The sequence below is a fragment of the Chlorocebus sabaeus genome, chromosome 21 (genome assembly GCF_047675955.1).
Source record: "Chlorocebus sabaeus isolate Y175 chromosome 21, mChlSab1.0.hap1, whole genome shotgun sequence".
NCBI lineage: Eukaryota > Metazoa > Chordata > Mammalia > Primates > Cercopithecidae > Chlorocebus > Chlorocebus sabaeus.
Window position 1 is genome coordinate 128,608,651 of NC_132924.1, and position 26,555 is coordinate 128,635,205.

Below are 26,555 nucleotides of genomic sequence, written 5' to 3' on the forward strand. Positions count from 1 at the left end.
AATATGACACAGCATAGGTAGCATAATATAGCGTGGTAGGGTATAACATAGGATGGCGTGGTGTAGTGTAGTATAGCAGAGTATCGTACAGTGTAGTGTTGTATAGCACAGTGCAATATAGCATAGCATAATATAGCGTAGTTCAATATGCTATAATACAGTATAGCATAGCACTATAGACAGAGATGGGAGCTGTGCACCTGCAAGCCTGGTGACTCCCAGGACCGACGGCAGTCACAGAAGCTGAGAGGGGTGAGGGACATTCCATCCAGAGCCTCCAAGGGAACAGGGCCCTGCCGACACCTTGATTTCAGGCCTCAGGACACTGGGATTGTGAGGGAGGACATTTCTGTTGTTTTAAGCCGCGTGTTTGCGGTCCTTCGCGATGGCAGCCTCAGGAGGCTGTCACACCCTACGTGCTTGTGCAGGCCGGAGGCTCCACGGAAACGTCAGCAGCAACGTGCAAGGGCAGTGCAGCCAACTCCACAGCAGGTCTAGACAGGCACAGGGCCGGGGCAGCTGCTGTGGCCACCTGGGATTTTAAAAAATGGGGATCAAACCTTTCCAGATTGGTCAAACAGTATTGAAGAAAAAGAGGAAAGAAGAGAGAGGGGGTCAGTTATTCAGTCACCCAATAGGTACATGATGTTTAGTGAATTCTGATGTAAACGGTTCAAAGAATCACAGGGCTCTATGGACAGAGCCTCAGCATCTCGAAGTGGCTTCTCAGACTGCATCTGGTCACTATAACAGCTCTGGCCCATAGACCAGGGACATGTTAGAGTCCCTGTGTGATAGATAAAAGGCAGGCACAGAGGGAGGTGAGGCCGGCCTTAAATCATGCGCATGTCCATTCCTGACTCCAGACCTTGTTCCTTCTTCCGTACTGGAGATAGGCTATGAAAGAAGAGTGTAGTGTGGTGTGGTGTGGGGTAGTGCGGTCACCGTAGAGCAGCATAGAGTAATGCAGTGCAGTGTAGTACAGTGTTGTAGAGTGTAGTGTAGTGTCATGTAGTGTGGTAGAGTGTAGTGCAGTGAAGCATACTATAGTGTGGTATAGTCGAATATAGCATAGCATAGCATAGCGTAGTATGCCATAATACAGTACAGTATAGTATAAGATAGCATTGTATAGTATAGTGTAGAATAGTGTAGTATCATTTAAGGTAATATACTGTGGTATAGTATAATATAGCATAGCGTAGCATAGTGTAGCATAATATAGTACAGTATAGTATAAGCATTGTATGGTATAGTGTAGCATAACATAGTGTGGTATAGTATAACATAGCATAGTGTAGTATAGTGCAGCATAATATAGTGAGGTACAGTATAATATAGTGTAGCACAGCATAGTGCAGTATAGTGTAGAATAATATACTACAGTATGGTATAAGATAGTGTAATATAGCATAGCGCAGTATGGTATAGAATAATATACTACAGTACGGTATAAGATAGTGTAATACAGCATAGCGCAGTATAGTGTAGAATAATATACTACAGGATGGTATAAGATAGTGTAATACAGCATAGCGCAGTATAGTGTAGAATAATATACTACAGTATGGTATAAGATAGTGTAATATAGCATAGCGCAGTATGGTATAGAATAATATACTACAGTACGGTATAAGATAGTGTAATACAGCATAGCGCAGTATAGTGTAGAATAATATACTACAGGATGGTATAAGATAGTATAATACAGCATAGCGCAGTATAGTGTAGAATAACATACTACAGTATAGTGTAAGATAGCATAATACAGCATAGAGCAGTATAGTGTAGAATAACATACTACAGTATGGTATAATATAGTATAATACAGCATAGCGCAGTATAGTGTAGAATAATATGCTACAGTATGGTATAAGATAGTATAATACAGCATAGTGCAGCACAGTGTAGTATAGTGTAGCATAATATAATGTGGTAAAGTATAGCACAGCATAGTGTAGTATCATGTAGCATAATATGGTGTGGTATAATGTAATCTAGTATAGCGTAGCACAGTATAGCATAATATAGTACAGTATAGTGTAAGACAGCATTGTATAGTATAGTTTAGCATTGTGTAGCATAGTATAGCACAGCATAAAAAGTATAGTGTAGTATAGTGTAGCATAGTGTATTGTTGTGTAGCATATAGGCTCGTATAGTATAATATAGCATAGTGTAGGATAGTGGGGTATAGTATAATACAGCATGGTACAGTATAATGTAGCATATGGTAGCATAGTGTGGTGTAGTGTAATATATTATGGTACAGTAGAGTATAATACAGCATTGTGTAGCATAGTGTGGTGTAGTGTAATGTAATATAGTGTGGTATAGTATAATATAGCATAACATAGCATAGTGTAGTGTAGTGTAACATAGTACAGTATGGTAAAATATAACATTGTATAGTATAGCGTAGCTATATATATATATATAAAATATAGTGTGGTATAGTATAGCATAGTGAACCATATTGTAGTGTAGTGTAATATAGTATGGTATAGTATAATATGGCATAGTGTAGCATAGTGTAGTGTGTTGTAGCATAATATAGTGTGGTATAGTATAGCATAGTGAACCATATAACCATAATAGTGAACCATATATATATTACCATGTAGTGTAATATAGTATGGTATAGTATAATATGGCATAGTGTAGCATAGTGTAGTGTGTTGTAGCATAATATAGTGTGGTATAGTATAGCATAGTGAACCATATAACCATAATAGTGAACCATATATATAACCATGTAGTGTAATATAGTATGGTATAGTATAATATGGCATAGTGTAGCATAGTGTAGTGTGTTGTAGCATAATATAGTGTGGTACAGTATAATACAGTATGGCGTGGTGTAGTTTAGTATAGTGTGGCATTGTATAGTATAGTGTTGTATAGCATAGTGTAGTGCAGCAGAGGACAGTGTAGTGCACACAGTATAATGTCGTACTGTATAGTATAGTATAACATAGTGTAGTATAGTACAGCATAATATAGTGTAGTCCAGTATGATATTACACAGTATAGCACAGCACCACAGAGTATAATATGGAATAGTGTAGTGCAATACAGTTTCTGTTTTGGGAGGTGAGTAGCGATTATGTTTCAGTGAAAGCCTGACTCAGTGAAGCGGCCAACGTGTCTTCTAATACAAACGATGACCTAGGTCTACATTACACTTACCCTTCAGAAAGGAACGAGATAGGGAACTTCTTGAGAGTCAGGCAATTTCTCCAGTGAACTAGGGCCACCCAGTTAATAGCCCTTAGTCACAGCGTTCTTGGCACACACAGATGCTGGCGTCTCAGCAGGAGTAATGGGCTGACTCTCAAAAGCACAACGAACTCCCTGCTGTGATTATGGGCGTGGCCTCTCCCAGACCTCAGCAGGTGCTTTACACAGCGTTGGTAGCACCTGCCTCCGGGGTGGGTTTGGAGCGGGTTGGGGTGAGACTTGCGACCGCCACCAGGATGGCCCTGGCTCTCTCTGGCAGCTCTCCTGTCCATCCGCAGAGGCTGGTCGCCATTCTCATCTAGGAGCTAGAGCCCATTTCTCCATCGCACTGAATGAGGCCGTTGCCTCTTTTAGGATAATTTGGGTAGAAATAAATCCTGAATGTTTGGCTGACAGGCATTGAAGTTATCAAGATCACACTGCTCCTCTCTGGGATGGTCCCTTTCTTTCTTTCCATTCCTTTTTACCTTCCCAGGCACTCCCTCCCACCCCCAGCACACTCCACTGGTGTCTCTACCTGCTGTTGGTCCCACTGCAAACACTTGCTGGAGCATTTAAACCAGCAAGGCAATGCTCTCAAAACAGTTGCTGACTGTCCTTGTTCCTTCCTGTTCCCTGGAGGAAGCCCACGTGAAATGTTATGATAACCTACAGATGACCATTTCCAGAAGACAAAGAGCCTACCTTGTTAAATAAGTGAACTAATTGGCAGAAATTCTATTATCTGCCATGTGAATTCTAACTTCTGGGGATAAGTATGCAGGAATTCCTAGTTGGGGAGAGGGTGAAAAGTGCAAAGTAGCGTTTGCATGTCAGAAAGGAGTGATCGAGCAGTAATGTGAAGCCACTGTGTGCTTAGGTACATGCATGTGCACACGTGTGCATGTGTGTGTACATGTGCGTGCACATGTGCGTGCATGCCTGAGCATGTGTGTGTGTGTGTGTGTGTGTGTGTTAGGATCCTGCCCTGAGCTAGCCTTGAGGAAGGTGAATTCTGGTTTCTGTGCACTCTGCACTCTAGCCATCGTGCCATCATTTTACCCCTTTATATTTCTACATCACCCTCTTTCTTCTCATTATGGGAGCTTTCTATGTCTTGACTGATTTGATCAAATTGAATACTATGCAACACCAAACTCTGTTGTAAGTCTGATTTGTTATAAATGATTTTCAGTAGAATGATAGTCGGTGGCTTTAATGAATTTTAATGAGCTTGGCTGTATGAACAGAGGTAAACAGCATCTGTGTTTTGGGGGCCGTGTTGTCATGGAATTCTAACTCATAGAGGGAAAACCCAGTTTCCCAGAGCACAGTCCTTACAGCAAGGTCCTTACGGCCATTTATGGAATTGTCCAGGCTCTAGAAAGTCTCTCTTCTGCAAGGATCTGTCTGAGTGTCACGGAGCATCTGGAGTGTTCTGTCTGGACTGCTGGCTGGGAGCCCTCACCTGGCATTTGAACAAGGGGCAGCTGGGTCCTCGGTTTGCCGTGTAAAGAGAGGAGGACAGAGCCTAGAGGAGTTGAACCCTAGCAGAAAGGGGTGCTTGACCAGCAGGAGAGAAGACAACCGAATGCGTGAGTGTCCAGGCGGGGCCCAGCGCCCGTGCCTGGAGCCAAGGGGAGGAAGGAGAGGGGCGGCTTTGGAGCAGCTGTGCCCTGAGAGGAGGTGGGTGGGAGCTGAGTGGGGCAGCCAGCAGCTCCGCACAAGGGGCAAGACCCAGGGACAGAAAGCACGGAAAGCCAGTGACCAGGACCTGCTCTCTACTCCTGGGGTGCCAGAGCCCAGCCCAGGACTAGGAGGAGAGACAGGGCAGGACATGGCCATGGAGGCAGCTGTCCATGGTCTCCGGAGTGCATGAGGGCTGTGCCTCTTTGGTGGCTGCTGCTCCTTCTGAAGACTGGCCTGCGGTCGGCAGCGAGGCCTCTGGGGAGAGCTCCTGATTTCACTTTCATGCTCTGCCGCCACTGAGAGGAGTTAGGAAAATACCATGGGCTGCGTGATTTAATCGCCCTGCTATTTGTTAATTAGTCTGTGTGAAGTGCCAATCCGCAGTGTGCGTGGGCGTGGGGGCAGGACTGCGGTTTGCTGGGAAGCAGCCGCTCGGAGCAGAGGCAGTTGGAGTTCACCTGCTCAGCTGTTTCTGTGCTCAGATGCTCCGATTCCCGAGCTGCCCACGCTTCCCAGTCCCTTTGAGAAGTTTTCCATCTAGAAACTGCCTTAAGGGCCTCTCACTTGTTCAAATAGGAACCACGATTCCCTCCACCCAAGCCATTTGGGAGACGTGCAGAACGGAGCCCACCTTCACAACCAGGGTTGACGCTGGGCCTCCCGACTCCCTGGACCTGTCCCTCTCCAGGTGGGGCTGCTTCCTCCACTTCACTTGCCCAGGGCACTGGGGTTTCCCCTTCCTCTCCCCCAGCAAGGGTTGTTTTCAGGAAAAGATGTATATCAGTCATTTACATGCTAGTGTGAATGAGCTTCAGCCAACACTTCCTGTGAGTCACTCAGTATGTGTTAACCAAGGGCTGCTGTTCCCGGTGCTGGGGACATGAACACCTTGTTCCTGCCCTGTGAGTTCTACACTAGAGCCAGAAGTGGAAGGAAAAACAGATCACTGAAGCCAGTGTGGTCAGTGCAGTGTTAATCCCAGGGAAGCTTTAGGAGCACGGGCACTAACTGTGGATGAGGGCTGGTCAAGGAAGGCTTTCTGGAGGAGGTGACACCTAGTCTCGGTCTTAAGGATGAGTGGGAAAAGAGAGGAGAATATGTGGATAACGCCAGGCAGAAGGGCTACACAGCCAAGTCACAGCCAAGGCGAAACGCAGGGAGAGTTCTGGAAGCTGCATGTTTGGTGCTGCTGGGTAGTGTGAAAGGATAGGCTGGAGCTAGGTAGCTAAGCAGCTTGGCAAGTGGAGCTACTGAGGATTCCAAACAAGACCTCTGGAGTCCTCTCCACAGTATATGGGTTGAACCATGTGAAATAGACAATATTCGGCCATTTAGGGCCAAGACAAATGCCAGCTTTGTGGGGTGCAGCCTCACAGAGACGCTGCTTGGGGGTCTTTGCAGAGGGTGGATGAGCAGAGGGCATCCTCCGGAGCCTGCTGGGGGACGCGGCTCTGAGGCCGCCAGGCCAGTGGTGTTCAGACTCTAGTGTAGGCTGGGAGAAAGGGGAGGTTCAAGAAACACGGAGGAGGTGAAGCGGCAGAACCAGGGGGATGGGATGCTGCAGAGGAGAAGGAGAACTGAGGTTGAGGTCCAGGTTTGCAGAGACGTAGACTGTGTGTCCCGCCAGATAAGAGACAGGTTGGAGGGCAGGGGCTTAGAGCGGCTGTGATGAGCTCGCTTCAGATGAACTTGGAGAGTTTAGGCAACAGTGTCTGAACCTCCATGTGGCGGGCACCCCTGAAGCCTGACAGTGGTAGAATGAATCCACAGGGATGAAGCTGTAGTGGTGGGGTCTTTACAGATGTCATGGATGATTTGGGGAAGGAGGACCCTGCCAGTCTCTCACGTCGCATTTTGAGACGGTCACGGTTCCGGCCAGCTGTGGTCTTGCTCTGGGCTCACAGACGATTGTATGTCCTGCTGGCTCCAAAGTTTGAGACCAAGGAGGCCTTGGTGATTTGTAGGCCTCTGTTTAGGTGGAAGGGTGATGGCTGGGCCTTCCAGGGAGCCTGGCTCCAAGGAGTTGTCCCACCCCCTCAGGGCAGCACAGCTTACTGGGGGGGGAGCGGGGGTCTAGGAGGCACGGCAGGCACTTGGGCCATCCAGGGCCCTCCACCATGGGTTCCCATGGGCTCCCTGCTGGATGGTGACTTTTCCCAGGCCCTTCCTCCTTTTTGAGACCCCCTTGGCTATGGCCTCTTCCTGTTTCACGCACACCCCCAGCTTTGCCGCTGACCTCGACTATTCTAACGCAGTGTTTGCTGATTGTGCTGTCTTCCACACCCCATCATGGGAGCTCTGCACGTCTCTCTCTAAGTGACGACTAACGAAGATAACGGTCATAACCACAGACAAAGGCCTAAGGCCGGCCACGTGCCTGCCAGACTCTCGTAGAATGGTTTATATGAATGAGCTCGTTAATCCCCTAACACAGCCAGTAAGTAGCTGAGTTAGGATTTGAACCCCAGGAAGTGGCATGTCCCCACTCACATGTAAGTGGAGTCAGGGTTGTGGCAGCCCTCCTTTCCCCTTCCGGGAGAGACATGGTTTCAGCATGACCCTGCAGTCAGCATCTCCTCCTTTCCTTTGGTCAGGAGGAGTGATCCTTGTTGGGGAGAGGACCCTGAGGCTGCTGCGGAGGGCCGTGGGCAGAAGGGGCTGTGGGATCCTCATCAGATCCACCCTTCAGGCAGCCATCTCCTGGGACCTGAGCTCACATCACAATAGTTAAAAACATGTTAAATACCTTCTGACTCCCCTTTTCTCTCAATATAGGTCTGTGGATGCCTTGTCTGAGCTACGTAGTTTCCAGGTTACCTGGGACCATGGATAACTCTCAGCTCAGCAACTATCAGTTGATTTCCAAGCTGCTGTTGGCTGGACTCAGGCTCAGCAGGGAGCACCTGGCAAGCCCTGTGCTGCGGGCTGGACTCAGGCCCATCTCGCTGATTACTCTTGTTTTGCTCTCCAGTGTGTCCTCAGGATGTCAGAGTCCGCTTGTTGTTTTTCATGACCACGGGAGGAGCGGCACCAACATGAGGGTCTAGCATCTCCCCAGTGCTGGCTTCCCAGGGCTGGGGCAACCCTGGGGGAGGGGTTGGGACAGGGAACTCTGTCGCTTGCTGCCACTGCCTGGGTCAACTGCCTGGCAGGGCTGGCCACTTGTGCTCAGAAGGCTGAGGCCTTATCTGCCTTCTCCTCTCACCCAGCACTCACGCAAGGACACACCTGAGTTGGCATCCTCTGTGTGCTCATGAGCTACTCGCATGATAAGTCTTTGTTGTACTGTGGGATGTCACTTGGTTCATGCTGAAGAGAAATTGTAAAGGACTCCTTTGCCTGCTCAGTCCCCGTGGCCTCTGTCACGTTCTGTCCCCGTCCCCTTTGGGAGCACAGCAGCAGCGGGCTGGCCGAGCTGTGCAGGTGAGGTTCAGGGATGAGGTGCAGCTGTGTGAAAAGTGAGCCTGCTGGACAGGGAGGCTTTCCTCAAGGCCTACACCTCGCTCTGATGGCGTTAGGGTTGACGGGAAGCTTCAATCAAAATGCACAGGACTTGGATGTCGAGATGATGTTGCTGCTGTCAGGACAAGTCACTCTCCACCAATGACTTCCTTTGATGTTCTGAGCTCAGCCTGGAGTCTGACCAGGGACTATGGCACTTGTTCTCCCGAGGGAAGGCTGGCAGCCAAACCTAGCTGTGCACACCTGAACCTGCTCCTTGGCAGAGATGAGGGGTGTGAGGTTTCACAGCCACTCAACACCCATGGACAATTTGGCTCCTTGTAAGGAGTTAGTCATGCCTTTGAACTGACTTGCTTGAAATATAATTGCTCCTATTTTGCTCCAAAGACCGGTGGCATAATGGGTTAGTTATTTGTATTTATTGAAATTGTTGTAATTAGCAGTCTCAGGGCTCAGTCTAACTGCATTGTCCATGCTGGAAAACAAAAAAACAAAACAAAACAAAAATACAGTCCTTCATCTTCAGTTCTCCAATGGTTGCCAGTTACACACAGCTAAACTTTGCAGTGAAAGTTGTCTTTGGAGAATGTGCCTTCTGGGTCCCAAGTGGTCTTGGTCTTGGGCTGGGATCTAAGTGAGCTGCTTTGAAGTAAGCTGACAATACACAATTATTAAGGCTATTTTGACCTGCAAGTATGGTTTCTTAAAAAGGAACAATTAAATACCATGTGGCAGTTATTTAGACTTTACATTGACTAAGGAAAGGAGAAAATGGAAGAACTCCCTCCTGCTTAGATGCAGTAGCTTTTTAAAAAAAATCATCTTTTGGGGAATAAACTTAACCAAGGAGGTGAAGGACTTGTAAACAAAATGTTAAAGCTGCACTGAAGACTAGAAAATGTTGAGGAAAGCTGTTAAAGAAGACACAATTAAATGAAAAGACATCCCATGTTCATGGATCGAAAGACAATATTGTCAAGATGTCAAATACTATAGATTCTATGCAATCCCTGTCAAAACCCCACTTTTTTCAAACACAGGAAAATCCATTCTAAAATTCACATGGAATCTCAAGGGACCCCGAATAGCCAAAACAATCTTGTAAAAGAACAATGTTGGAGGTCTCACACTTTCTGATTTCAAAACTACAGTAATTAAAAAGCTACAGTGATTAAAACAGCATGATATTGTCACAAAGACATAGAAAAATGGGATAGAATATAAATCTCGGAAATAAATCCTCACATATATGGTCAAATGATCTTTGGTGAGGGTGCCAAGACCGCTCAATAGGGAAAAGACAAATTATGTTGGAAAAATTAGATATATATATATGCAAAAGAACAAAGTTGGACCCTAACCTTACGCTATATACAAAAATCTACTAAAAATGGATGAAAGAACTAGCTATAATACCAAAAAGTATGAAATTCCTAGAAGGAAATATCGAGGAAAACTTCATGCATTGATTTGGCATGATTTTTTGGATATGGCACAGGTGACAAAAGCAAAAACAGAGAAATAGGACTACATCATACTTTAAAACTTCTGTGTATCGAAGTACACAGTAAACACAGTAAAAAGGCACCCTGCAGAATGAGAGAAGATATTTGCAAATTATATATCTGTTGAGGGGTTAATATCCAGAATACATAAAGAACATTTAAATCTCAGCTACAACAACAAAATAAGTAACTCAATTTAAAAGTGGGCAAAGGCCTTGACTAGACATTTCTTCAAAGAGGATGTACAAATAGCCAAATGAGCACATGAAAAGGTTCTCAATATTACTAACATTAGATAAATGAAAATCAAAACCACAATGAAGTATCACCTGACATCCATTAGGATGGCTACAATAAAAAAATCCGAAGTGTCGACAAGCGTGTAGAGAAATTGAAAACTTAATGTAAAGTTGGTGAGAATGTAAAATGATGGGGCCACTATGTAAACCGGTGTGGTTGTTCCTCAGAGAATTAAAGATAGAACTATCACAGGATCCAGCAATGCCACTTCTGGTTATATTCCGAAAGGAAATAAAAGTAGGATCTCAAATCGCGATTTTTGTACCCACGTTCATAACAACAGTATACGATAGCCATGTGGTGGAAACAACTCAGACATCTATTCTCTTTTTAAAAAATTATTTACTTTTTATTGACACCTATTAGATGTACATATTTTCAGGGTACATGTGATAATCTGATGCAGTCACATAATCAAATTGGGGTAATGGGGATATCCATTACCTTAAATATTTATCTTTCCTTTATGCTAAGAACTATTGCATTATTCTCTTCCAGCTATTTCAAAACAACCGATTAATGTTAACTGTAATCACCCCTACTCATCTATCAAACACCAGGTCTGATTTTTTCTATGTGTAGGTTTATATCTTTAATCAGCCTTTCTTTTTCCCTACCCATCCCACTACCCTTCCCAGCCTCTGGCAGCCACCAATCCGCTCTCTATCTTCATGAGGTTCTCTTTTTTAGCCTCCACATATGAGTGAGAACATGTGATATTTGTCTTTCTGTGCTTGGCTTATTTCACTTAAGATCATGTTTCTGCAAATGACAGGATTTCGTTCTTTTTTATTCCTGAATAATAATATTTCATTGTGTATTTATACCTCATTTTCTTTTTCCATTCATCCACAGATGGACACTTATGTTGATTCTGTATTTTGACTATTGTGAATAGTGTTGCCATAAGCATGGGAGTGCAGACTTAAATATATACCCAACAGTGGGATTGCTGGATCATACGGTGGTTCTATGTTTAGTTTTTTGGGGAACCTCCATACTGGTTTCCACCATGGCTGTGCTAATTCACATTCCTGCCAATGGTGAACAAGGGTTTCCCCTTTCTCCACATTCTCACCAGCATCTGTTATTGCCTGTCTTTTTGAGAAAAAGCATTCTGACTGAGGTGAAGTGATATTTCACTGTGGTTTTGACTTACATTTCTCTGATGATTAGTGATGTTGAACATTTTTTTCATATACCTGTTGACCATGTGTATGTATTCTGTCAAGAAAAGTCTGTTCAGATCTTTTGGCCATTTTAAAATCAGATTATTTGTTTTTTTGCTATTTGAGTTCCTCATATATTTTGCTTATTAATCCCTTGTCAGATAAAGAATTGGCAAATATTTTCTCCTATTCTGTAGGTTGTATACTCACTTTGTTGATTGTTTTGTTTACTGTGTAGAAACTTTTTTTTTTTTTTTTTTTGGAGAGACAGTTTCACTATGTTGCCCTGGCTGGTCTTGAACTCATGGCCTCAAGTGATTGTCCTACCTTGGCCTCCTAAAGCTCTGGGATTATAAGCATGAGCCACCATGCCTGGCCTTGCACAGAACCTTTTCATCTTTCAAACTCATTCTACAAGGCTAGCATCACCATGATACCCAAACCAGATAAGGATACAACAAAAAAAAGAAAACTACAGGCCACGATCACTGATGAACATAGATGCACAAATTCTCAACAAAATACGAGCCAACTGAATTGAACAGCACATCAAAAAGATCATTCACCATGATCAAGTGGGTTTCACCCCAGGGTGCAAGGATTCTACATATGCAAATAAATAAGTATTGAAATGATCATGATTTTTGTTCTCAGTTCTATTAATGTTCTTGATTCTGTTAATGTTCTGTTCACATTGCAGAAAACGCATTTGACAAAATAATTTCAGCAGCTGCTGAAAAAGCATTCGATAAAATTCAGCATACCTTTATGATATAAAACCTTCAATAAACTGAGTATAGAAGAAACATACCTTAAAATAATAAAGGTCATATTAATTCCCTGAGTGAATTCGTATTACTTCACTGAGTCATGCAGATCTTCCAAATGTTGACACATTTCAGAATACCAACACAGTGAAAAAGGTACGTAACATGTAGGTGTTATTGCAAAAATAATTTTTACATTATGGATCCCCAGAGAATGCTTGGGGACCCTCAGGGATCCACAGGCCGTGTTTCTGTGAACTGCTGTATGATCCAAAACACATCCTATCGCTGAATTTCAGACCCAAGAGTAAAGGAAACTGGCTCAACTGTTTTAGAAAGAAAGATGCACAGTTCCATGGCAGAAGGCATGGATGCAGGTGGGGAAGGATGGGAGCCAGAAGACGGCCCATCACAGAGCTCTTGCTGAGTGAGGACCGGCATCATAGCAGGAGTTGATCCTGGGCTTGAGGTGTCTGGTTGGACCCATTTTATCGTTCACGTTCACATTTTGTTACCTGCCATCTGATATTATGGCTTAACTGTTTCATGCGTACCTGGCTGGTGATTCCACGTGGTAGTTAAGCTTCTCATGGTTAGAGATTCCACATTCTCTCTGCATCCTTGGAACGATGACTGCACACCCCAGGTCCTCTCTGCTTAACATTCCTCCTCTAGGGTTCAGAGGAGCAGCTCTGCAGTCAGACTGTCCGGGTGCAAAGCCGGGCTCCACGATGAAGAGCCATGTGACAAGGGGTGAGTTAACTTTTCTAAAACTCACGGATGCCGTCTGTAAAGCGGCACAGCTCCGAGTGTGCTGTGACGGTCGGAGGAGATAAGGCTTGGAGAGCTCTGAGCACCCAGAAGGCAGTACGCTGGGGGGGATTTTAGTCATGGGCTTTTCATCCCAGGACTCTCCATTTCACCAGCACTTGGTGGTGGTGGGGTGAATGTGTTCCTCTCCGTAGGTACAGGGCTGGGCTGTCTGCCTATTTTTTTTTTTCAGACAGACTTTTGCTCTTGTTGCCTAGGCTGGAGTACAGTGGCAAGATCTCGGCTCACTGCAACCTCCACCTCCTGGGGTTCAAGCGATTCTCCTGCCTCAGCCTCCTGAGTAGCTGGGATTACAGGCATGCACCACCATGCCAGGCTAATTTTTGTATTTTCAGTAGAGATGGGGTTTCACCATGTTGGCCAGGATGGTCTCGATCTCTTGACTTCATGATCTACCCACCTTGGCCTCCCAAAGTGCTGGGATTATAGGCATGAGCCACTGCGTTTGACCTGTCTGCCTATTTCTAAGCAATGAGGAAGGTAGCTTTAAAAACCAAGCACAGGCAAGGCTTTTCTCTTTGTTCTTTTAAGGCAGTCTCATTAAATATTCTCCACAGTGGAAAATCCTTTCTCTTCCTCTCTTTTTGAAGAGCAGTTGAAGCTGCATATGCCCCTTTGCGCTTTCTTTGCCTAATGTATGTCTAGCAGTTTTTCCAGAAAGACCTTTGGGTCCAGGACCTGGTCTAGCTTCTAAGTCTGCTTTTGTTGAGTGTGGCAGCCTTGACAGAGTCAGGATTCCCAAAGCTTCCTCATCAGCATGTCTGTCTTCCCTCTAGGGCTCTTGTAACATGGGAAGGAGCTTCCACAAGATATTTAAGAAATTTTATCAAAATTGTGATTGATGATGATGACCTTATTTTTTTCATGAAATTCTTAAATGACTTAATTTCAGTTTCTTTGTCTATTTTAGCCCATTTCTGCTCCCCAAAGGGACTAGCTTCTGAAGAAGAAATTCTGACTTCTCGTTTACATTTTTATTTTCCTTTTCAGAGAATATAGTTGGTTCTGTGAGCTAAGTGTGTCTTTTAAGATCCCCCACCTCATCCAGAGCTGGGCTGATGCTGTTACTCCTCTCATAGCCCACTCCTCTGCAGGGTGACCCGGGATCACTGAAAGTATTGAGCCCTCTGTGCTGGTCTATTCTGTAGGACACTTGTCTCATCTCAATGAAACTGGGGGCACAGTGGTTCGAGGGACTATGACACACTTGTCCACTCTGTCTCCTACAGGACTTGTCTAGCCTCATCTCAGAAAACTCAGCCCTTTGGATATTCACAATATTGAATTTATTCAGGAAGAGCTTAAAGAAACATTTTTGATCACCGACTGTTTGCTAGATCTTGGATGAAATTCACTCTGCTTTCAAATCCCTTGTGTTCTAAATCCCTTATCAATGGTATGCAACTGTCATACCCAAAGGAAAGCAAACACTCATACTTAACGTGTCCCTCTGCCCTGGCCACGAGTTCCGTGACGACGGTGCAGGACCTGGCCACGAGTTCCGTGAAGATGGGGGGACCTGGCCACGTGGCCACGAGTTCCATGAAGATGGGTGGGGACCTGGCCACGCGTTCCCTTGAAGACAGAGCAGGACCTCGCCACGTGTTCCATGAAGACGGGTCGGGGGGACCTGGCCACGAGTTCCGTGAAGATGGGGGGGTACCTGACCACAAGTTCCGTGAGGATGGAGTGGCACCTGGCCACGAGTTCTATGAAGATGGTGGGGGTGACCTGGCCACGAGTTCTGTGAAGACGGTAGGGGGGAACCTGACCACGAGTTCCATGAGGACAGAGTGGAACCTGGCCACGAGTTCCATGAAGACTAGGGGGGGACCTGGCCATGAGTTCCATGAGGAATGGGGGGGGGAACTTGGCCACGAGTTCCTTGAAGACAGAGTGGGATCTGTGTGTTCAGTGCTGGGTAGGATGCAGGTCTCCTGCACGGAGCAGCTGCAGCCTTGACACCTGGATCCTCCCCTGGGTTTTGCTTACTCCCAGGTAAACGAGGTGTGCAGTCCAGGAATGGGGCCTGTAGGGCACCCAGGCCAGTGGCACAGACATGAGCTTTACCCGAAACTCAAGATTTGTATTTCTGCATGTTATTCAAGTATGCAAGCTGGTTGAGCTGAGGCTTCACCTCTTTTTTTTTTTTCTTTTTCCTTTTCTTTTCTCAGCCTGACGCAGGGAAGGTTTTATCTGTTCTTCCTCTTCCTTCTCCTTGGTTGTCCAGGCCTGGGTGTTCAGCATGTTCCCTCCAGTAAGTTTAGAGTGGCATCTCTCCAAGGGCCAGACCCCGGTGAGGATGGACGTCTCAGCCCCAATTCTGAGTGGAAGGAGAGAGGCTTGGTCCAGCTCTCAAAGCTTTCTATGTTCACCAGGAATCCAGGAAGACCTGGAGATCCCGAAGCAGTAAACGGGAGAGGCACTCCGTGGGAAACGCGGGCGGAGAGGGAGAACCCTTCCCACTGAAACCTCCAGCCCTGGCTTCTTCTCAGCCATTAAAAAAAAATCCTTCAATTTTTGCCCACTAATGATGCCCATCATTCTCTGGAACCTGAATTCAGGAGCCCAGGCTCACCGTCCTCTGTCTTAACATGATTTACAGGAACACTTTTTATCCCAAAAGCTGGGGCCATTTGTACCCGAGAAGGGTGTAGCCATAGGAACCTCTGTACCTATACTTAGCAGATAATTAAGCCAGTTTTCTGGGTACTTAATAGTTTTCCACTTCACAGTGTGTAGGTTAAACTTGGTTTTAGTTATGACAGATTGGGATAACAAGTATAAAAGTAACCATCTAATTAACGACTCCATGTACTGTATGATTCTGGAAAGGATTATTCAGAATTATTGGATCAGGTAAGGTTGTGGACATACTGTGTCTGGATTTTCCTAAGTTCTCTTAAAAAACAAGTTCAGGCCAATACGTATATTTATGGGGGAGTATATAAAGGCAGTCTGCAGAATGCCTGTGTGGAGGCGTCTGGGCAAGAGTGCCGGCGTGAATGCATCTGGATAAGGCTGGCGGCCTAATGGCGGGACGATAGGTCATTGTCAGTCGCTGCGGCTGAATTAAGTTCAGCCCCCAATTCACATGTTGAAGTCCTGACCCCTAGGACATCAGAATGTAACTGTATTTGGAGATAGGGCATTTCAAGAGTTAATTAAAGTAAAATGGAGTATTAGGGTGGGCCCTGATCTCACCTGACCAGTGTCCTTATAAGAAGAGGAGATAAGGATACAGACACACCCAGAGGGCCGACCCTGCCAGGACCCAGGAAAGAGAAAGGGAAGGAGGCATTGGAGGGAACCAGCCCTGCCCACACCTTGCTGTTGGTCTTCCAGCCTCCAGGTCTGTGAGAAATAAACTTCTGTGTGTAAGTCCCCCATCCGTAGCCACATCGTGGGATTTTGTTCAGACAGCCAAGCTGACTCCCACACAGGTCTGGAGCAAGCACCCGCCGGGAGCCCCAGGGCTCTCCTCTCTCTCACAGTTTTTCTTGTGACTGAGGCTACTGGCAGAGCACACAATGTCCTTGCCACACTCTTCCTTAAGTGTAGAATTCTGATTTTTCTCAGGGAACAATGTGCCCTACCAAACACTCGATTTTCTAAGCTTCCTTTCAGCTCCAGGCAGTGGCACTCAGGCGGAACGACATGGGCAGGTGCCCCTCCTCTAGTGCGAAGGCAGAGGCTCCTGGGAAAGCCCTTCCCTGATTCTGAACATCTTGTCTGTCCTTGGCAAAGGGACATGCCCACAGCGGTCTGTACCCAGAGGCAACCGTGCTGAGGATGGGACTGTGGAGCGTGGGGAGGGCAGGGCCCTGGTCACCTCGTTGGCAGGCCTCACCTGTCTCCAGGCTTGTTTTTATGAGACAAATAAAAACCCATTTGTTTAAGTCAAGTCAGACCGAGTTTCTGCTATTTGTTCCTAAACTGACTTATAACTGACGACAGCCATGACTTGGATAAATCACGGAAAGTGCACATCTAAACGCTGTGGAAGGTAGAGCTGGGAGGATGCCTGGGCCTGCTACGGGACAGGGGCAGGATGCCACTCCCCAGGGAAAAGGTGACAGCTCCAGATCTGCCTGCCACGGTGGTCCTGCCAGTGCCGGAGACAGATGCACGGACCGTTCTGAATTTAGTTCCGCAAATTCCAAGTCTGCTAGCACAAGGCAGGAGAGTATAGCTAAGCAGCCAGGGTGAAAAAGAAGTGAGTGTCTTCAGGGTTGGAGGCCGACGGCTCAGCGTGGTGCCCCTTCACTCTTCACTCGGCCGCAGTGAGGACAGCACAGGCACCTGCACGGCCGCAGTGGTGCTGCTTGCTCAGGCTGGCTAGGCTGTGGTGGGTTGCTGAGCTCACTGTTTGCATCCCAGTGAGACAGATGGAGATGGTGGTGCTTGCCCAGTGGCGAGTGGCCCGGTGCTGAGGAGTTCTAGAATTTTGCATGGAAGGATTGAAAACTGAGGAGGCAGGAAGGACTGTCAGTGGGAAGAAGGACTGCGTTCATTTTGTGTGGCCTTAAGGGCTTCCCTGTGACAACAGGTGGAGGGGACAGGTCAGTGGGGGAGGGGAGGGGCAGTCACGGTGGGCTGCAGACAGGGAGAGCTTTCACAAATTGGAATGGACTGCTCCAAAAAGTAGAATTTCCATGCCCGTGGGGGTGTCAAGAGAAGAACACGGGATCCCACCTGGAGGGCACAATCCAGGGGAATTCAGACAGGAGGTGAGGATGGGGTGGACGACGGCCTGAGCCTAAGCATGTGGCCGCCCTGGGGCTGGGTCTGCAGGCTGTTGATGAGCATGAGCCCTCGACTTTACTTACAGAGATTCTCTTCCAGGCTCCTCCCAGGTGCCCCTGGAGCATCAAGAAATGCAGACGTAACTGGGTCCAGGGCTCCTCACGCTTGGGTTGTGGGGACCTGCTCCCCGGCTGGGGTGAGTGCTCCTAGAAGTCAGGGGAAGATGGGTGCTGGGTGACGTCAAAAAAGGGAGAATGTGGGATTTCATATGGGCTGGGGAATGGCTTGGTTTCTTATAGGAAGACAGGAAGGTGGGATACCTGCTCCCAGGCAGGGAAGAACAAAAGAAACAGGGGAGGCAGCCTGGGTGGTGGCTAGGGGTCTCACCTGACCATGGCTGAGCTCCTGTTGACCTTGGAGAAGGAAGGGTGGGGCCAGACTCTGGATGGCTTGGAGCCCCCGACCAGGGTCCACACTGGGAAGAAAGTTAGGGGAAGTTAACGACTCAAGGTTCTCACACAGTTTTCTCAGGAAAGAAAAAAACTCCCTAAACCACAAGACCAGCATAAACTAGGAAGGACTCCACGGCCCACTATCATGTGGCACGATCCCTAAGTCACGGCCCACCACCCTGTGGCACGATCCCTAAGTGTTTCTGAAGTTCACAGAAGCGATGTGGTAGAGAGGGGAAGGATGTTACCAGGTTTTAAAACATATTTTAAAGTTTAAATTTTTTTTGCCCTAATAACAGTGATAAAAGTTTACATGCTGTAAGGTTCACCTATTTTAAGTGTATAAGTCAATGGTTTGTAAAAAAAAAAAAAATTACATAATTATGCAACTGCTGCTACTACAATTCAGTTTCCAACATTTCCATCCCTTGGAAAGGCCCTAGTGCCCGTCTGTGCTCAATCTCCATTCTCGCCTCAGCCCAGGCAGCCACAAACTGGTGTTCCATTCCTACACGTTTGCCTTTCCTGGACATTCATGTAGGTGGAATCAGGCAGTCCGGGATCTTTTGAGACTGGCTTCTTCACTCAGCATCGTGTTTGGGGCTCATCCATGTCCTAGCAAAGCATCAGCAGTTTATTCTTCTTTATTGCTGAGGAGTAATCCACTATATGGAGGAGCCACATTTTACGTATCCATTCATCAGCCGGATGCTTGAATTGTTTCCAGTTTGAATATTGTTTCAGTTTGAATATGTGTGAATTGTTTCTAGGATGAATATTGATGGCATAGACCCTTGTTAGGAGTCTTTGTGTGGACATGCGCGGCTCCTTCTCTTGGGCGGGTGCTCAGGAGTGCCCCCTGAGTGTTGTTGCTCAGGAAGCGTGAGGAGGGGTGAGGGGGTGGGAGAGGATCCAAGAGCGGGTGCAAGCCATGACTGGGGCTGAGCCCCTCCTGCATGGAAATGAGGAGCGTGGTGAGATGGCGGCCAGGACACTCATGGTGGGAGAGGCTGAGCAGCCTGGGGAGGGCTGAACACCCATGCTCTTGGGAACCACAAGGAGGAGCTCAGGCTTGTAGTCAGGGGACGTGGAGACTTCCCAGCTCCTAAATAAGGGTGCCATGCAGAGGGCAGGATTTTAGGAAGACAGGTTTGGTAGCAGGATGGTGGAGGGAACGGGGCAATAAGAAGCAGGGACTGGCAGAGGTTCAGGATGGTGTGAGCACAGAAGGCTTTTAAATCTGGCAGTGGCATTGAGGCTGGAAAGGGCAGCGCAGGTGGACGCACAATAAGAATGCACCGAAAAACCCCTCCTGGAATGTGGCTGGAGTCATGAGATGCCACAGTTGAATCTGTGGTCACTAAATGGCTCATTCTAACTAAAATCAGTTCTCATGCCCACAGAAAAGCACTTTCTATTTCTTTAAAATTTCCTTTGTACATATGATGCTTGAGATTACTTAGTAATAACTGTAACGTGACAAAATATGAATAAACTGCAAAATTGAACAGAATAAAATTCGCAAGGGGCCCTAATTCTGACACCATGTAGATAGTAAATGACTAAAAATTCTAAATGAGCACAGAAAACATCTGTCGTGTCAAATATATTAATTCCAACAGCCTAATATATATACTTAATTAAAATAGTGAAACCATCTGTCCAAAAGCCTTCTCCGTGAAACTTTTAATTAGTTGTCTCAGTTATATTATGTAGCAGAGAGAAAGGTCTTAGAGTTGCTTTCTTCTTAGTAGATTTGGAACCTGGGAAAGTGAAATGAAAATACTTCTTTGGGTGATATTTGAAAAGAAAAAGAGACATTCCTCGTATTTTCTTGTTGGATGTCTCTACAGCTGACTCCAATGAAAAATCGAGTCTCACATTGTAATGTTTACCTGAGCAGGCCCATCCCCGTCAGGGGTCGCATTATCTTGAGCTTGGATTATATCTGAGGGTTATACTTAAGAAACATTACTTATTAAAAATTTTTAAAAATTCAATTGTGAAGAAAACACATAAAAATTTACCATGTGTATAGTTCAGTATGTAAATTATATTCACACTGCTGTGCAATGGATTGCTTGAATTTTTTCATCTTGCAGAACTAGAACTCTGCACCCATTAAACACGCTCCGATTCTCTCTTACTCCCCGGCCATTGGCACTTACCGTTCTACTTTCTGTCTCTATGAATTTGACTGTTCTAGGGACCTCATTCAGTATTTGTCTTTCTGTGTCTGGCCCACTTCACTCAGCGTAATGTCCTCCAGGTTCATCTGTGTTGTAGCAGGTGCCGGGATTTCCTTCGTTTTTAAGACTGAATAATATTGCGTGGTGTATAGAGACCAAGTCTTCTTATCTATCCATCCGATGATGGACACTTGGGTGGCTTCAACCTCTTGGCTGTTGTGACTAGTGCCGCTATGAACACAGACGTGCAAATATCTCTTTGACATCCCACTTTTAATTCTTTTGTATGTATACCCAGAAGTGTGATTGCTGGATTATATGGTACTTCTACTTTTTTTTTTTTTGAGACAGTCTCATTCTGTCACCCAGGCTGGAGTGCAATGGCGAGATCTCGGCTCACTGCAACCTCCATCTCCTGGGTTTAAGTGATTCTCCTGCCTCAGCCTCCCAAGTAGCTGGGATTACAGGCATGTGCCACCACGCCTGGCTAATTTTTGTATTTGTAGTAGAAACGGGGTTTCACCATGTTGGCCAGGCTGGTCTCGAACTCCTGATCTCAGGTGGTCCACCCACCTCGGCCTCCCAAAGTGTTGGGATTACAGGCATGAGCCACCGCACCCAGCCTCTACTTTTAATTGTTTTGAGGAGTGGAACATTATTTATTTTATGGTGAATTTTAAATCATGCAGATTTAAAAATATAGTAGATTTAAAAACATGTGTTGTAACAGAGTCATGCTGATATTAACCTTTGGTTCAGAAGTTTCTTTAAAGTCACTGAAACAGTGAGCCAAATTGTACGTCCCTTGCATCCTAAAGTACAATTGAGATAAAGTGGTATAAAGAAAAAATACTACTATGGGCTTTAGGAGATGTGGATTCTAGTCTCGGCTTCACACCTTCTAGTTGCATGGCTTTGACTAAGTCATTGCTCCTCTTTAGGTCCCAGTTTTCTCATCTGTGTAAAGGAAGAGTTTGAAATGAGTGATATCTAAGCCACCATTCAGCTTTAAGCATATTACAAGAATAACTTTCAACTGAAACAAGTGCATAAAAATACTGAACTTTATTTAATTATCGCAAGAGATGCAGAACTACTGAAGAAACTGGATGGAGTTGGAGTCAGACTGTGAAGGTGAGGAAGAGGCAAGAGTGGAATAAAAAGCACACAAGTCCCAGAGTGGGCATTGCCTTCCCCACAGGCTCTAACGCGACTTGGGCCATGGAAGAAGAAAATCTCCACGTGGTAGGAAGTCAGAATCCCCTGGAAGAGGCCGCCTGTGAGAGAGTGGGGGTGGTCACCGAAGGGTCTCTTGTGGCGTTCTATGGAATTGTGTTGTTCTCAGGCAAATTGGTGTCCAAGGATTATTTTCCTCCATGTGTTTGGTATCGGAAAATACCACTAGCCAGTTTCAGCTTCCCATTTGTGTAAATAATTCATTTGCCTTTTGTCAAAGTTCGTGTTCAGGTTTTGGTCATTTGTTGAAATATTCATTATCCTTTTGTGCTTCAGGATGACCGTAGCAGTGGCTCATACCTGTTCTCAGTCCAGTGCACTAAAATGCTGTGATTCTCTGACATCCCAAGCCCCTGTGCACTGGGAGTTTGGGAGAAAGGAGGGCTGACTTGGGTCGTGCTAATCAAATGCCCATAGGACTTAGGTTATATCTTGTTTTTGGAAAACTCACAGTAACAGAGCTTTGATAGATTACCAATTTTGAGCAAAGTCCTTTCATTTGTCATGAATCCAAAATAATCTTTTTCCCATTTTGCCAGAAATGAATTTGCCCTTGACATGAATGCCTGCTGAATGACGATGGAGTTGAGCTTGTGAGGACATTCTGCGTAACTGGGCTAAAAACATTGATTTCCTACATGACATCTGCATCCATATCATCTATTAGAAATTAATTACTGTAGTCGTTTGCTTTTTAGGATGCTCACAGAAGTAACTGAATATAAATAAAGAAAACAAAAGAGAAATAAAGCAAAAACAAAGGGGGAAAAAGCAGATGATCATTTAATATGCAGACTGAATCTAAGCAAATTGCTATCTAGTCACAGATTCTCTGTAGGGATAAGTTTGTGGGGAACATAATTAACAGACTGAGGAAAAGATGCAGCATCTTCATTTATTCTACAAACACCAGCCTGAATGTGAATTGACAATGTACTAACTTACTCTTAACATCCAAACAATTTGGAAGTAATTGACTCTTTGGATAATAAGGTCCTTTGGGGTTTTTCTGTTTCCCCAAAGATGTCTTAATAAACATCAATTAGCATTGCATAGGTCTACAGCTGTAGATGAAAATAATCTTTATGAGTTCTTTCTGTTTGCTGGAATTTTGGATAAATTGAGTTGGCTGCACCCACAGAGTAAGCAAACAGGCGTGCCCTCTCTTAATAGGACTTGTCACATCCTAATTTTGCTGGCCTTTTCCAGTTAAAATAAGTTTCATCACAGATCGTACCTTCTCCAAGCAGGCTTTCTGGATAATTCCCAGTGGCTTTCTCCCAACACCTCATCTCTTAGCCCCTCAGTCATCTTCGTGCCAGTGCCCATGCTGCTGGTGCCTTGTCCCTAAAGGTCTTGAGTGAGATTTATCTCCCAGCAAAGTGGAAGCACTTCTCAAAAGTCATTCTCTTCTGAGCAGTGATAAGTACTAAGTACAATGCTTACTGAGCTTTCTGAAACCGGGGGCCAAGTTATTTTCACATGGGGGTTTGTTCTGCCAGGATGGGAACAGTTCCCTTTCTGTTCCTATTTTTCTATTCCTCTCATCCTCACAAATGCCTCACAGTCACAAAATGGTTGCTGCATCTCCTGCCTCGTGTCCACTTTCTCCAGAAGAGGAAGAAGAAGAAGAATGAGAAGTAGGAAAAGGAAAGAAAAGAAAGAAGAGGAGGAGAAAGAGAAGAAAGAAATACAGCGCCCAAATTGGGAAAGTCAGAAGTTTCCAGAAGTCCCTATTACCCCTCCCTTCCACCCCTGGATATAGCTGCATCAAAGAGGCCACCAGCTGCACGGGAAGCGGGAGACTCAGGTTAAAAGCATCCGTGCACACAGCTGGCTGCAAAGTGCTGGGGTCGCTCAGTAAGGAGAGGGGAGAATGAGTGTGGAGCCCCTCACCCCTCTCCACTGGGTTAGGAAGTTAGAAGGGAGACCCCACAATACCTTGCTGTGGAAGCTGGGATGCCTCCGAACGACCTTCGGGGCCCACTCGTCATTACCAGACAGGGGTGAGAAATACTGCAGAATATCAACACCACTAAGCTCGTCAGGGAACTACACCCTACAGCAGACCCAGGTTTGTGGAGCTGCCTCTTGGAGTTGTGAAACAGAGAAGCTTGTTTGAAACACAAAGCAGTTGAGGTGGTCCTCAAGGACCCTACGGAGATGTTCCAGCTAGGGCTTCTCTCTCAATCACCTGTTCTGTGGGGTTAGCCCTCCGGGTCTCTCCAGTTCTCCAGCAGGGTCTGCGCTCCCGCAAGTCCATCCTGGCCCCTCTTTGGAACCCAAGTGAGGAGAATCCTCTCCTAGTTTTTCTTTCCCATCAGAGTCAAACCAGATTAGAATTTTCAGACACTCCCTGTGTTTCCAACAAAAATGACAGCTATATTTCTGAGACAAAATCACCTACCAGTTAGCCAGGCGTTCTTTTCTGACACCAGGGTTTAAATTGTCCCCCTTGGACAGGACACCAAATTCTCAAAGGACAGAAACCACCTGTGGGCCACAAACCACCTGCTGCTGAAGGGCAGTGAGAGTGGAGAGTGGGGAGGCTGCAGTGTGGGCACTGCGGCCCCGAGACTGATGAGAAGCCCCTGAGACAGAGGAACCCCCGAGAAGAAGCATCCCGCACAGCACGGGCACTGTGGCCCCCGAGAGTAGAGAGTAGGGAGGGCTGCAGTGGGGGCACTGTGACCCTGAGTCAGACGAGGAACCCCTGAGACGGAGGAGCCCCGAGACACAGGCGACCCCAAGATGGAGGAACTCCAAGGCACTTGAAGGGAACTCAGGCGTTAGGCTGGAATTCCTATGGCCTGCCGGTGCTTGTGACCCCTCTTGCAGTGAGGGGAGAGTTACCTTGGCCGCTGGTAGGGCTGCTGATGCTGCTCTGCAGGGAGGAGAGCCAGGTTCCTATGGCTGGGAACATATGGATGGGAGCACACGGCTCGTGAAGGCAAAGCCAGACCAGGATTCCAGCGCTTCAGACTCCCCAGCTCTTCCCCAACCTTCTGCTTAGGCAGCTTTGTGGAAACCCACATTATAGCAAGATTCGCATTTCTGGCAGGAATTCATAATTTTGATATTGTTGATTTTGGAATGCAGGTATAAAGGTTGAATTAGTTGTAAGCTTCAGTTCAGAGCACAGTGACACCAGTGACCTGTGCAAGTCTCCTCTTTTATCTCCATCATCCACTCGCCCATCCATCCATCTATCCATCCATCCACCCACCCACTCATCCGCCCACCCATCCACTTGTCCACCTATCCACCTACCCACCCACCCTCCCATCCACCCACCCATCCACCCATCCATATACCTACCCACCCACTCATCCACCCATCCATCTACCCATCCACCCATCCATCTACCTATCCATCCATCCACCCATCTACCCATTCACCCATTTATTCATCCATCCATCCATCCATCCATCCATTCATCCATCCATCCACTCATCCACTCATCCATCTACCCATCCACCCATTCATCTATCCATCCACCCATCCATCTATCCATCCATCCATCCATCCATCCATCCATCCATCCAACCAACCATCCACTCATCCACCCATCCATTTACCCATCCACCCATTCATCTATCCATCCACCCATCCATCTATCTGTCCATCCATCCATCCACCCACCCACCCATCTACCCATTCAACCATTTACCCATCCATCCATCCATCTACCCAAACACTCATCCACCCACTCACCCACCCATCCATCTACCTACTCGCACACTCCTCCACTCACCCATCTACCCATCTACCTATCCATCCATTCATCCATCCATCCAGCCACTCATCCATGCACCCATCCATCTACCTACCCATCCACTCAACCATCTACCCATCCATCCATCCATCCATCCACCCACCCAGCCACCCACTCATCCACCCACCCATCCATCTACCTACCCACCCACTCATCCACCTACCCATTTACCCATCCATACATTCACCCATCCTATCTATCATCTATCTATATCTATCTCCTATCATCTGTCTATGTACAATCTATGTAGCTATCTATCATCTATTTATGTATCTATTATCTATTATATATCTCTATTACCTATCATATATCATCTATTTATGTATGTATTATCTATCTAATCTATCTTTCTTTCTCTATCTATCTATCTATCTGTCTATCTCCACTTATCCCCAGGTCTTACATCTCTCTCTTTGCCCCTCCAAAGAATATTTATATTTATTTGAAGGAACCTAGTTCTTACTGCAATCCAAGTTTCAGCAGGTGAATGTTTTCATATTTCCTGAAAGCTTCTTGGAGAAGTTTACTGATTTTATGCCACTTTACCTAGCTAAAAAGCCAAGATGCTGACTTTACCCTAGGCTAGCTGTTGCAGTGCATGGTGTATCTGAGAGGTGCTGGCGTCTTCTGGGTGTCTGTACCCACACTGGCCCCCAGGGCTTGGGTCTCACAGCTGAGTTTCAGCTGAGTGCAGGCTGCTCACATGCCACTCCTTCAGGGGGAAGGGCAGGTAGGGCCATCCCTGGAACTCTAAAGTCACTCTCTAATTTGTCCCTCTTTCCACCTCCTGGCCCTAACATCTTTTCAAAGTCTCATTGACTCCTGAATATCTACACTGCACAATGCTTTTACAGTGTTTTCCTTGAAGAAGAAAAGAGGCCTGGGGCTGGGCACCGTGCAGTCCAGGAGGCATGTGGAATCTTTGCCTGAGCACAAGATGGGTCCCTGGCAAAGCACAGGGACCCTCTGCAGAGACCTATGTGGCTGGATGCTCACGTCCTGCTCCCAGAGCCCTGGCCTTGGCATGTCTGGTGTGAATGAAGCCGGAGCAGCCCTGGGGTTTGCGAGCTCACAGGTGACTGACATGCACTTGTGCCCGCAGACCCAGACTGTCGTGCCAGGCTCAGGTGGAGACATGGACACACGCCATCCTAAGGGTGGCTTTGGAGAAATGGAGCCCTTCCCCCCAAACACACGTGCATGTATGTGTGTGTG

The 26,555-nt window shown here is 46.3% G+C and overlaps 1 pseudogene; it reads left to right on the forward strand.

Moving 5' to 3' along the window:
• The first annotated feature begins 385 nt into the window (after positions 1-385).
• On the forward strand, positions 386-11,978 carry LOC103227291 (uncharacterized; annotated as a pseudogene).
• Positions 11,979-26,555: the final 14,577 nt, after the last annotated feature.